Source organism: Sceloporus undulatus, chromosome 5 (genome assembly GCF_019175285.1).
Source record: "Sceloporus undulatus isolate JIND9_A2432 ecotype Alabama chromosome 5, SceUnd_v1.1, whole genome shotgun sequence".
Taxonomy (NCBI): Eukaryota; Metazoa; Chordata; class Lepidosauria; order Squamata; family Phrynosomatidae; genus Sceloporus; species Sceloporus undulatus.
Window position 1 is genome coordinate 41,906,465 of NC_056526.1, and position 12,039 is coordinate 41,918,503.

The 12,039-nt window shown below is 42.0% G+C and overlaps 1 protein-coding gene across 4 annotated transcripts in view; it reads right to left on the reverse strand.

Moving 5' to 3' along the window:
• Positions 1-11,633, reverse strand: part of CNOT4 (CCR4-NOT transcription complex subunit 4) — a 73,091-nt gene extending 61,458 nt beyond the window's left edge. For 3 of the 4 annotated variants that reach the window (XM_042468764.1, XM_042468765.1, XM_042468763.1), the window contains exon 1: positions 11,392-11,633. The gene's annotated coding sequence lies outside the window, so the exon portion shown is untranslated. The remainder of the gene's footprint in view (positions 1-11,391) is intronic. The other variant, XM_042468766.1, reaches the window with a different exon arrangement.
• Positions 11,634-12,039: the final 406 nt, after the last annotated feature.

Sequence of the window (12,039 nt, forward strand, 5' to 3'; positions counted from 1 at the left end):
AAAATGCTAGCTTTACCAGGTCAGAAGTTGCCAGGTCCAACCATCTGGCTCTATATTGTCTACCTGGACTGAGAGCACCTCTTCAAGGTCTCAGGCCGAGGTTTGTTCCTTCAGCTGCTAGGCTCTTTTAAATGGCAACAACAAGGATTAAACCTGAGGCCTTCTGCATGCAGAGCATGTGCTTTATCCATTGAGCTATGGTCCCACCTTCTAGGAAGGAAGAATTATGAACACTTCCTGAGGAGATTACTGGTAGCCTGAGAAAATTATGTTTTATTGTTTATATTTTTAGTTATAAATTGTTTTAACACTTTAAACTGTAAATCAACTGTAATGCCTTGGTATAAAAGTAGTATGTCAATGCAACACAACAAATATGTATCATGGCACAAGCGAAACCTGTAACATCGATATTGTGGGCATCAAATCCCAAAATAATACAGCAGCACACTGACAGATAGATGGTATTCAGGCATTCAGACATACAACTAGATTAGTGTAGCGAAATGCATTATTCTAAAAGATTGTTTTTGAGCACAAATAAGTAGTTTTTGCCAATAACCCTAGAAGAGGTTAAAGTAACTGCACATGCAATCTATGCATAAGCACTGCTAAGCCACCAGCTGTAACATAAACCAATTGCTGAACAAGAATTATTCAGATAATGCTTACATTAGAATTCCTCATCCCTAAATAGAGGATTCTTTCTTCACAGTGGGCCCTTGATATCCATGGGTTTAAGCAACCTCGGATTGAGGATGGATGAATAAAGAATTTTCAAGTGACCTAAGTTTTAAATGGAACATGTATAAGAAATGGAAAAGGGGGGATATCACAAAAAAGGAATTCAAAGAAATAGCAGGCATGTGTAGGGGTAAAGTCAGAAAAGCTAAAGTGCAGAATGAACTCAGGCTTGCTAGAGAGGTTAAAAAGAACAAAAAGGGCCTTTTTGGATAAGTCCGCAGCAAAAGGAAGAAGAAGAAAATGGTAGGGCCACTGCGTGGAGAAGATGGCAAAATGCTAACAGGGGACAGAGAAAAGGCAGAATTACTCAACACCTTCTTTGCCTCAGTCTTCTCAGAAAAGGCAAAGGGTGCTCAACCTGAGGAAAATGGAGCAGAGGACAGAATAGGGGAATTTCAGCACAGAATAAGTAAAGAGAATAGTACAGGAATACCTTGTTAATCTAAATGAATTTAAGTCTACAGGACTAGATGAACTACATCCAAGGGTATTAAAAGAACTGGCAAATGTAATATCGGAGCCGTTGGCAATAATCTTTGAAAACTCCTGGAGAACAGGAGAAGTCCCAGCAGATTGGAGGAGGGCAAACGTTGTCCCCATCTTCAAAAAGGGGAAAAAAGAGGACCCCAACAATTATCGTCCAGTTAGTGTGACATCAATAACAGGAAAGATTCTAGAGGAGATCATTAAACAGAGAGTCTGTGAACATCTAGATGGCAATTCCATAATCACAAAAAGACAACACGGGTTTCAGAGAAACAAGTCATGCCAGACAAATCTGTTCTCTTTCTTTGATAAAATTACCAGCTTGGTAGATGAAGGGAATGCTGTGGATATAGTATATCTTGATTTCAGAAAGGCCTTTGACAAAGTTCCCCATGACATTCTTGAAATCAGGCTTGTAGAATGTGGGCTAGACAAAGTAACTGTTACATGGATTTGTAACTGGTTGACCGGCCGAACCCAAAGGGTGATCAATAATGGCACCTTTTCATCCTGGAGAGAAGTGACCAATGGGGTCCCACGGGGCTCTGTCCTGGGGCCAGTGCTATTCAACATCTTTATCAGTGACTTGGATGATAGAATTGGGGGCATATTCATCAGATTTGCAGATGACACCAAACTAGGAGGAGTAGCTAATAACCCAGAGGGTAGGATCAAAATTCAAAATGACCTGAATAGACTAGAAATCTGGGCCAAAGCTAACAAAATGAAATTCAACACGGAGAAATGTAAGGTACTGCACTTAGGGCGGAAAAATAAAATGCACAGATATAGGATGGGGGACATCTGGCTGAACGAGACTACATGTGAAAGGGATCTGGGAGTCCAAGTAGACCACAAGTTGAACATGAGTCAACAGTGCGATGCAGCAGCTAAAAAGGCCAATGCGATTTTAGGTTGCATCAAAAAAAGTAGTGTCTAGATCAAGAGAAGTAATAGTGCCACTCTATTCTGCTTTGATCAGGCCCCACCTGGAATACTGTTTCCAGTTCTGGGCACCACAATTCAAAAAGGACATGGAGAAACTGCAGCATGTCCAAAGGAGGGCGAATAAAATGGTGAAGGGTCTGGAAACCATGTACTCCGAGGAATGACTTAGGGAGCTGGGGATGTTTAGCCTGGAGAAGAGAAGGGTAAGAGGTGATATGATAGCCCTGTTTAAATATTGGAAGGGCTGTCATATTAAGGAGGGAGCAAGCTTGTTTTCTGCAGCTCCAGAGAACTGGACCCGGAACAATGGACACAAGCTGCAGGAAAAGAGATTCCACCTCAACATTAAGAGGAACTTCCTGACAGCAAGGCCTGTTTGACAGTGGAACAAACTCCCTCGGAGTGTGGTGGAGTCTCCTTCTTTGGAGGTCTTTAAGCAGAGGCTGGATGGCCATCTGTCGAGTATGCTTTGACTGAGATTTCCTGCATGGCAGAGGGTTGGACTGGATGCCCCTTGTGGTCTCTTCCAACTCTACGATTCTATGATTCTATGAAATAAAGAAATGTTTAACTTTTTTTTAAACCTGTGATGGCCAGGCTGAGTAGTGATGAATAGCAGAGGCAGCTGCTACAAGACCTGGAAAAGCCAATGTCTCCCTCTCCCACAGAAGTCAATCCCACCACAAAGCCACAACTAGAATTTAAACCTCTGCCTCACTCTCTTTCCCACCTTCTCACAAAGAAACTACTCCCAGAATTTAAACTGCCTCATTCAGTTCCCCATTTTCACACAAGGAAGCCTCTCCCAGAATTTAAACTCTTGCTGTCCCACTTTCTCACATGGAAGCATCTCCCAAAATTTAAACTTCTGCTTTCCCACAAGGCCACTCTTCCAGAATTTCAACTCTTGCTTCCTTACTTTTTTGCATGGAAGCCTCTCCCAGAATTTACACCCCTGCCTCACTCTGTTTCCCACCTTCACACAAGAAGCGTCTGACAGAATTAAACCCCCTTTCTTTCCGTCTTCTTGCCCACTCCTTCTGTTGTCCCTCACTGAAGTGGATTGGTGGCAGAGGGTTTTAAAATCTGGCAAAGGCTTTGTGATGGGAAGGTTGAGAAGGTGGGAAACAGAGTCATGAAAAGATTTCAATTCTGGCAGATCCTTTGTGATGGGAAGGTGGGAAATAGTTCAGGAAGAATGCCTTCCTTTTGCCCAGGCTTTACTAGCTAGATAATTTTAAATGTTAAATACTGACCTGGGCATCTATGGTTTTTGGTATCCGCAGGAGGTTCTGGAACCAAATCTGCATGGATACCGAGGGTTCACTGTATTTACTTTATTATATTGTTCACCACTGCTACTGGTGCTTAATGTCTTACATGCAAAACAAAGCATACTGGTACAACATTTGCTGCTCCACTAAAACAAAAAACAAAATGGTATCAATAATGGTTTGGATCACCAACACAGAAATAGTTACTGTAGCTGCAGTACCATGGACAGGGTGTAACAAGAATCCAAATTTTTTGCTTCTGACTTCAACATTAAAGTCTGGGTTTGATGTTTAAGAAAGCTTCTAGGATAGGTTCCAACCCACCTTAGGTTTTCATAATACAGCTGAAATAGAGCTAGAAGGAGCTGAAAATCATAATTTCTACTCCTTCTCCACTTTCTATTTCGTCTCTGATCAGCTATTTGATCTAGTGGGTTTCTCAGTGTTTTAGCTTCTGAACTCACTCCCATAACATGAATATATATATAATTTAATATTTTAATCTGCTGAAAATCTTAATGACAAAACAATAATCTGTATTCAGAACAAAGAATTAGCTTTTGGGGTTAGTTGTTTTTTGGAAGACACTCAACCACAAAAGCCCTTTTATAACTTCTGCAGGAACAGCTATTTCTATGATTAGCCTAGTTATTAAGCACGTCCTGCGCTTCTACACAAACCAAATTGATCTTTTTTCAAGTGTCTTCTTAAATACTGTTTGTTTTTTAATTTGTCAGTTTCCTTGTAATTTTCTCCAAACTCTAGGGAGAAGGGGTATTTACCCCTTCCAGGACAAGCACACAGAGATAAAATATTTAATGTTAATATCCTAACAAAGAGACTGATTTATTTCAAAAATGTATTCCATCTTACCTCAAAGAGGAACTCAAAATAGCTGAGAGAACATGAACCATCACATACCTTATATAGCATTCCCCGTTTTCAATAGAAAGAATAAAACCACAACACAGAATTTTTCCAATCTGTTACATCAAGGAACTAGAGACAAAACTAGGGAACATCAAAAGTAAATAATGAAAAAAAGGTTATGCAAGACATCTCTAAGGGTGCTTGACAAGTTTCTATTGGGCATCCACTCCATGGGCTAAGCAATACTACAGATAGATAGATTATAGAGAGACAAACTTTCCCATGGTAACTTCCCACATTTCACACAGCAGAAGGCTCTAACAACAGAATCTCTGATAATGACTGAATCACATAAAATAGTATATACAGTATATAGTAATTAATTCATAAGGTTACCAGTCCCAAGCTGTTTAGGACTTTAACAATTAATGTCACCCTGAATCAAACTGGCACCTAGAGCAGAACAAAGCACATGGCTACACCTTCATACGTTTCCATCTGTAATTTCTGAATGCATGGCAGCACAACCAACAGCACATTATGACAACTTCATATGGGAGTAATCAGGACAAGAATTAATATGGCAAGATCCAAAACCATCAGGAATGGCTGCAATTCATGAACCAGCCAAAGCTAGAAAAAGTTAATGATCATGGTATCTCCCCCTCCAGGTAAGTATTACAAAAAGTCAATGTGGGATCAACGAGTACCACCAGTCATTATTTATAATCCAATACATTTAATAAGTACTAAATATCACAACATATTAATTAGTAAAACACTAGTTAATAAGCATCCATTACCTTTACTTACTATAATGTCATAACTTTTTCATTATATTGAAGTTTTCAATTAAACCACTATGGATGTATCTTGAATAAAAAGTCAACAATTCACTTGAAGAAATAAAGCTTTACTACAAAAGTCCTGTCTCAGGGACAGATCTTTTTTCAGCCCTACTTCCTAAAAGCCTTCTAAATGAAACCATTAGGGATTTAACCTAGGGCATGCATTGTTGAAAACATGTGCTCTACCCCTTAGGTATAGCCTTTCCACAAAGACACAAATCCCCAGGTCAAAAACAAAGCCTAAATTACTTGTATAATGATTGCAGTGACAGTATTCCTTAACCAGAATTTGTCAGCATGAGATTAGCAGGATAGCATTTCTAAGAAACAGTATTCTCATTGAGTCATGTAAGAATTTAAAACCATACTGAGCCTTGGCTGGCAACTTATCTTCAATAAGGACTATATTTTGAGCTATGTGGGGATCAGAGGGCCTGTATCAATAATACACCGCAAGTGAAGACAGGGGATGATAACACAATCTGCAGTAGGTGAAGAAAAAACATTTTGGCATAGTTCTTCCACCTCACGATTGTCTCCTGTGGAAAAGCCATGTAAAAGACCAAATAGTTAATAGCCATAAGAAGTCTGCTTCAAAACTCCTCTTGATCATACAGAAGTAGGATGCAAGTCTCCCATACCACAAGAACTGTACACATACGGGTCAGAGAGACTTTGCTTTTGTATGTAGTCATAAAGAACAATCTGTAGAGATGCACAAGGAGAGGGCTGGCTTGAAATGAGCACCTATATGTACTGTGGGCAAATGTGAAGTTACTTTGAGTAGCTGGACTGATATACCTCAATATCAGTATCAATCAGCCACTCATGACAGACAAGTTCTATTTAAAATAGATATGGGAATTGTATAGCCCTTCAGTTGTTTTACTGTGACTCCCAGCATTCTTCAGAATTGGCTAGAGCTGGATAGAGTTGTGGAAGTTGCACTCCAAATATTTCTGAAAGTCCACACAATTTCCACTTCTGATTTAAAAAAAAATTAATCACAAGATGTTATGTTATATCTTCTGATTACTGAGCTGTCAAAATAGAATTACTCCTAGTACTACAAAACGATACTCTGTTTTTCTCTCTTCAAGCATCACCACCACCAGCCATTCCAGCAATGCAGGCCAGTTCTCCCAGCTACACCTGCAACTGTAACCATTAGCAGTCATTCCAGCAGGCAGCAGCAGAGGAAGCCATGAAGAGATGCAGGACTATTCCACCAGCACTCCCAAATGACTGTTTGCTGTTCTTGATTCCCTCCCTCCCCATCATATTGTCCTTTTGTTTCACATCATTTTAAACTGTAAGCTTGCAGGGACTGTCTTGTTCTTATTGATAGCAAGCAAGCTATTCCAGTACTTTTTGGGTTGAAGAGATGAATAAAAATACTTTATCATAACTGCATTACAATCCCTGATGAAAACAACAAATAGTCTGAAATAATACTCATAAACCATGATTCTAGCTGAGTTGTCTAAAACAATTTGAAGAATGAGTGTCTTTGATTGCCTGAATTGGCACATCAGAGCACCAACATGAGAGATTTTAGGGCATCTACGCAACTGTATTTTTTAAAATTCAGTCATAACAGTCCACAAATTAAGACACATCTTGAAAAGACTAAATGGTCTTGAGACACCATTGCATGTCTATACATTTTATTGTGAGACACTCATTATTACCTACAAAATTTGTTAGTATGACTCAAATGGTGTTCTTTGTTTTCTTGAAATTTAACATAAAATTACGTCTACACCTCAGAGGAATGAGTAATCCATGGATCTAATGCACTAACTCCACCACAAATTGGCATTTTGCTATAACATCAATTTTGAAAATATCTCCCATACCTATAGCAGAGCGATAAATCTCTGATAAGTCTCTTTTTTCAGAACTGTGTGTCATTTCCCCCACTGAGTCAAATGGGATAACCACATATCATTGTTTGAGAAGACCACTTAGAATGCAAACTTCTTTTTCCAACTGTGAAGTACTAGAAGAAAAAAATCCACAGAAGTGAAATGGTGACTACTTGCTTTTCTCACCTGAATGAAAACATTCAAGTAAGAGGTCTGAGAAAGATGTATGAACTGATGAGCATACATACAATCTGTAAACCACTGCTTCATTTCCAAATATATATTACACTTTTCTAAATGGAACAAAAATCATCCATATCACTCTCCATTACAAGAATGTCAACCAGTACCTGACTCTGAAGATACTCTCCAGCAACTCTGGATCAGCTATTCATACTCCTGCTGCTTATGAACTGTACCTCATATGAAAACAATCATGGATACAGACCTTCTGAATGTGTATGTTTTGACTTCTGGAGTCAATTATTTTTTAAAAAACAGAATAATGTGCTGTAAAATAAAATGATGGGTGAACCCAATTTTTAAAAAGTTAGTGACGAATACAATCAAAGGATAGGTTAGCTATCTGGCCAAAACAGAAAACAAAACATGAGCTATCTGTTCATTATGAAGGAATGGCATATATTTATTCTTACAGCAAAACAAATCCATGATTTATATTTTGAAATTAACCTAATTAACAGTCTGGCCTCTTTCAAGGCATTTCCATGAGATGAGGATTGCCTCTAAGATCCAAGTCAAGAATTCTGGGATATAAAAAAGTATGTTAGTGCCTAAAATTTTCTCTCAAAATGGTCAAGAATCAAACAGTGGCCTTGCTTCAGTTGTTGTGGCCCCATACCATACAAAGGCAATTCTCTCCTAGAACAAACTTTGTTTTTATTCCTGACAAGTCAGCTTGCCAAGCATTTCTAAACAGATACATCTGTTATTTATGCTTGGGGATTCAGAACAAACTACTTCAGAAAGATTCCCAGGGTATATGGCATTTTACTATCAGGGCCATAATAGTAACAGTTAAGTCCATACAAACACTGAATTTATGGTTTCTTCATATGGGCAACTATGTGTTTCGATAATAACGACTTAATATTATTATTATCTGTGATAATACCATAAGCTCATAAGGGAAATAATACAACCTGAATATACATTTTGCTAAAAAGTCCACATATAGTTCAGCATTCCTATCACCACACTGACCTAAAGCCATTTAACAGAAGTCATAAGCAGATGTCCAAAGTTTGAAATATTAATAGATTTAAAGCCGATAAGCCAGTTAATTACAGCTTTTAAAGAACACCACCTGAACTCAGTCACTTTTCTGTTTACATCAGATACAACATATGATTTACCCTACATGAAATTCCACACCTAAAGCATCTTGTTTACCTCAATCTTATCGAAGTGGGAGCTCTAGCATTACCAGTGAGAAAAAAAGGTGAGGGTGAGAAATGAAGACAAATAGAATCAAAGCCGCTTTGAGTCCCATTTTGCAAGAAAGGCAGGATATAAATCCTATTAATAATAAATCAATCTCATTTTAGAAAGAGAAAGTACAACACAAGGTATTCAGGATGAATGCCTCTCACACAACTCTTCAACTAGAGATTCCCACCAGGCACGCAGCATTGTGGTAACTGCCTTCCAGTTGATCCCGACTCATGGTGACTCTGTGGATGAGACATCTCCAAGACGACCTATCCTCCACTGTTCTGCTTAGGTCTTGCACATTCCTGCCCATGATCTCCTTCACAGAGTCCATCCATTTAGCACAGTGGTTCCCAAACTGTGTCTTTTAAGAGATTTTGGATTTCAGCTCCCAGAAGCCTCAGCCATGTTGGCCAATAATCTGGGATTCTGGAAGCTCAAGTCCAAAATCCCTTAAAGAGCACAGGTTGAAGACCACTGATAGCATATGGTTTCCTCTCTTTCTACTTCCCTCCCAGCATTCATGTCTTTTCCAGTGAGCCTTCTCAAAATGAGGCCAAATTATGACAACCTCAACTTTATCATCTTGGATTCCAGGGAAATTTCAGGCTTGTTCTGTTCAAGGACCCATTTGTCTTTTTGGCCATCCACAGTATGCTCAGCACTCTTCTCCAGCACCACATCTCAAATAGGTTGATTTCCTTCTCATCTGCTTTCTTTACTATCCAGCTTTCTTATCCCTACATAGAGATGGCAAATACAATAAATAATAAAACTTATTTATATCCTGCCTCTCTGTCAATGACAATACAATGACTTGTACAGTTCTGACATTAGTGTTCACCTGCATATCTTTACTCTTTAGGATCTTGTCTAATTTTTTCATTGCTGCCCTTACCATTCCTAGTCATCTTCTTATTTCCTGGCTGCTGTCTCTGTTCTGATCAGTTTTCCCTTATCTGCTTTCTTTACTATCCAGCTCTCACATCCCACAGTCTCCTCCTGACCTCTCAACTACAATCCCTATTCTGATCAATTTCTTTCTTTTGGTGAGTCTCAAATGTGCTACAAGATCTATGTAGAACCATGGAGTTGGAAGAGACCCCAAGGACCATCCTGTCCAAATCTATTCTGCCATGCAGGAAATCACAATCAAAGCATCCCCAACAGATGGCCACCCAACCTCTGTTTATAAAACCACTAAGAATGGAGATTCTACTACATTCTGAGGGAGTTTGTTCCACTGTCAAGTTCCTCCTAATGTTGAGGTGCAATCTCTTTTCCTGTAGTGTGCATCCATTATTTGGTGTCCTGTTCTCTGGAGCAGCAAAAAACAAGCTTGCTCCCTCCTCAAAATGACATCCCTTCAAATATTTAAACAGGGCTATCATATCACCTCTTAATCATCTGTTCTCCAGGCTAAGCATACCCAGCTCCCTAAGTCTCTCCTCATAAAGCATGGTTTCCAGACCCTTCACCATCTTGGTTGCCCTCCTTTGGGCTGATTCCACAGGCACCACAATTCAAAAAAGACGTTGCCAAACTGGAGCGTGTTCAAAGGAGGGTCACCAAAATGGTGAAGGGCCTGGAAACCATGCCTTATGAGGAAAGACTTGGGGAGCTGGAAAAAAGTTGGTTGAGGGCGATATGATAGCCTTGTTTAGGTATTTGAAGAGGTGTCACATTGAGGATGGAGAAAGCTTATGTTCTGCTGTTCTAGAGAATAGGCCACGGAGCAATGGATGCAAACTGCAGGAAAAGAGATTCCCCCTTTAAGAGAAACTTCCTGACAGTGAGAGCTGTTCCAGAGTGAAACCCATTCCCTCAGAGTGTAGTGGAGTCTCATTCTTTGGAGGTCTTTGGATGGCCATCTGTCAGTGGTGCTATGATGGTGTATTCCTGGATGGCAGGAGGTTGGACTGGATGGCCCTTGGGGTCTCTTCCAACTCTATGATATGATAGCCCTGTTTAAATATTTGAAGGGACGGCACACTGAGGATGGAACAAGCAACAGATGCAAACTGCAGGAAAAGAGATTCCACCTCAACATTAGGAGGAACAGCCTGACAGCAAGGGCTGTTACTCCCTCAGAGATTGCTGGAGTCTCTCCCCTTTTTACTCCTTGCCTGCATGGCAAAATGGGGTTGGATGGATGGCCCTTGAGGTCTCTCCCAACCCTGTGAGTCTACAAATGTATTCTATGGAACAGCTTTGCATAAAATGGAGTCTCCTCCTTTGGAGGTCTTTAAGCAGAGGCTGGATGGCCATCTGTCACAGGGATGCTTTGATTGAGAGTTCCTGCATGGCAGAATGGGCCTGGAGGGGATGGCCCTTGAGGTCTAGGAAAGGCCTTTGCATAAAACGGGGGTTTTGAGGCGAGGCTGGATGGCAGTCTGTCTCTGGGGAGCTTCATGGCAGGATGGGGCTGGACTGGATGGCCCTTGTGCTCCCTTCCAACTCCATGACACAATTACTAACAGGGCTAGCTAGGTCTTGCTTTTCCAAAGGCCCTCCCCGCCTGGGCTGGGGCTGGGGCTGGGAGCAGCCCTTGCCCAATTCATTCCTCGCCCCCTTCAGGCCCAGAGGGAGGGACATAACGGGGGAAGGAGCCCAGCCCTGCTGCCCGGCCACGAAGGTCCATGGAGCCAGGGCCAAGGAGGGGACACAACCCATCCACCCAGGAGGACCCACACGTGCCTCCCAGGCTTCTCCTCCCTTCTTCCTCTCGAGGCTCGGGAGCGCGAAGAGGGCCCTGGCCGCCCATGGAGAGGCTGTTTCCTGGGCCTCAGTCAGCGGGGATGCCCTCCCCGGCCTCAGCCGCCCTCCCCTGTCCCTTCCCCGGCCTGAGGGCCCAAGCGAGGCCGAGGCTTCAAGGCCTAGAGTGGCCCCTGCTGCACTTACCCGGCGAACGGCGGAGGAACAACCGTCAATGCTGGGCTGTTGTGTCCCTGGGCGCCTGGCCTCCTCCTCCTCCTCCTTCTTCTTCTCCTGCGAGGACCTTTAGGCCGAGAGAGCCGGGGAAGGGGAAGCTCTGCCAGGCTCTGCCCCCTCAGCCTCAGCCAGACCGGCCACCATCTTACATTCGGGAGAGACGGCGCTCTGCCTGCCTACTTGCCCCGGACGCGGCTCCCGAGTGAGGCGCATGCGCAACAGCCGCCCCGCTGCTCCCGAGGCCAGAGCGGAGGCGGCAGGCAGAGAGCATCACGGGAAGTGTAGGCACCCGTCGCCTAGGAGACTGAGGAGGAAGGAAGAGGCTGCAGTGTGGAATTATGGGGGGTGTCTCTGGAGAGCTCAGGGGCAGCTGAGTCTCAGAGGTGCTACAACAGTGATTCCCAACCTTTGGTCCTCCAGGTGTTTTGGACTTCAGCTCCCAGAAGCCCCAGATAGCTTGACAAACAGCATGGAATTCTGGGAGCTGAAGTCCAAAACATCTGGAGGACCAAAGGTTGGGAACCACTGTGCTACAAGATCTCTATATCTTTGGATTCCATTATGATGATGATGATGATGATGATGATGATGATGATTATTAACCGAGTAAAGTCTACT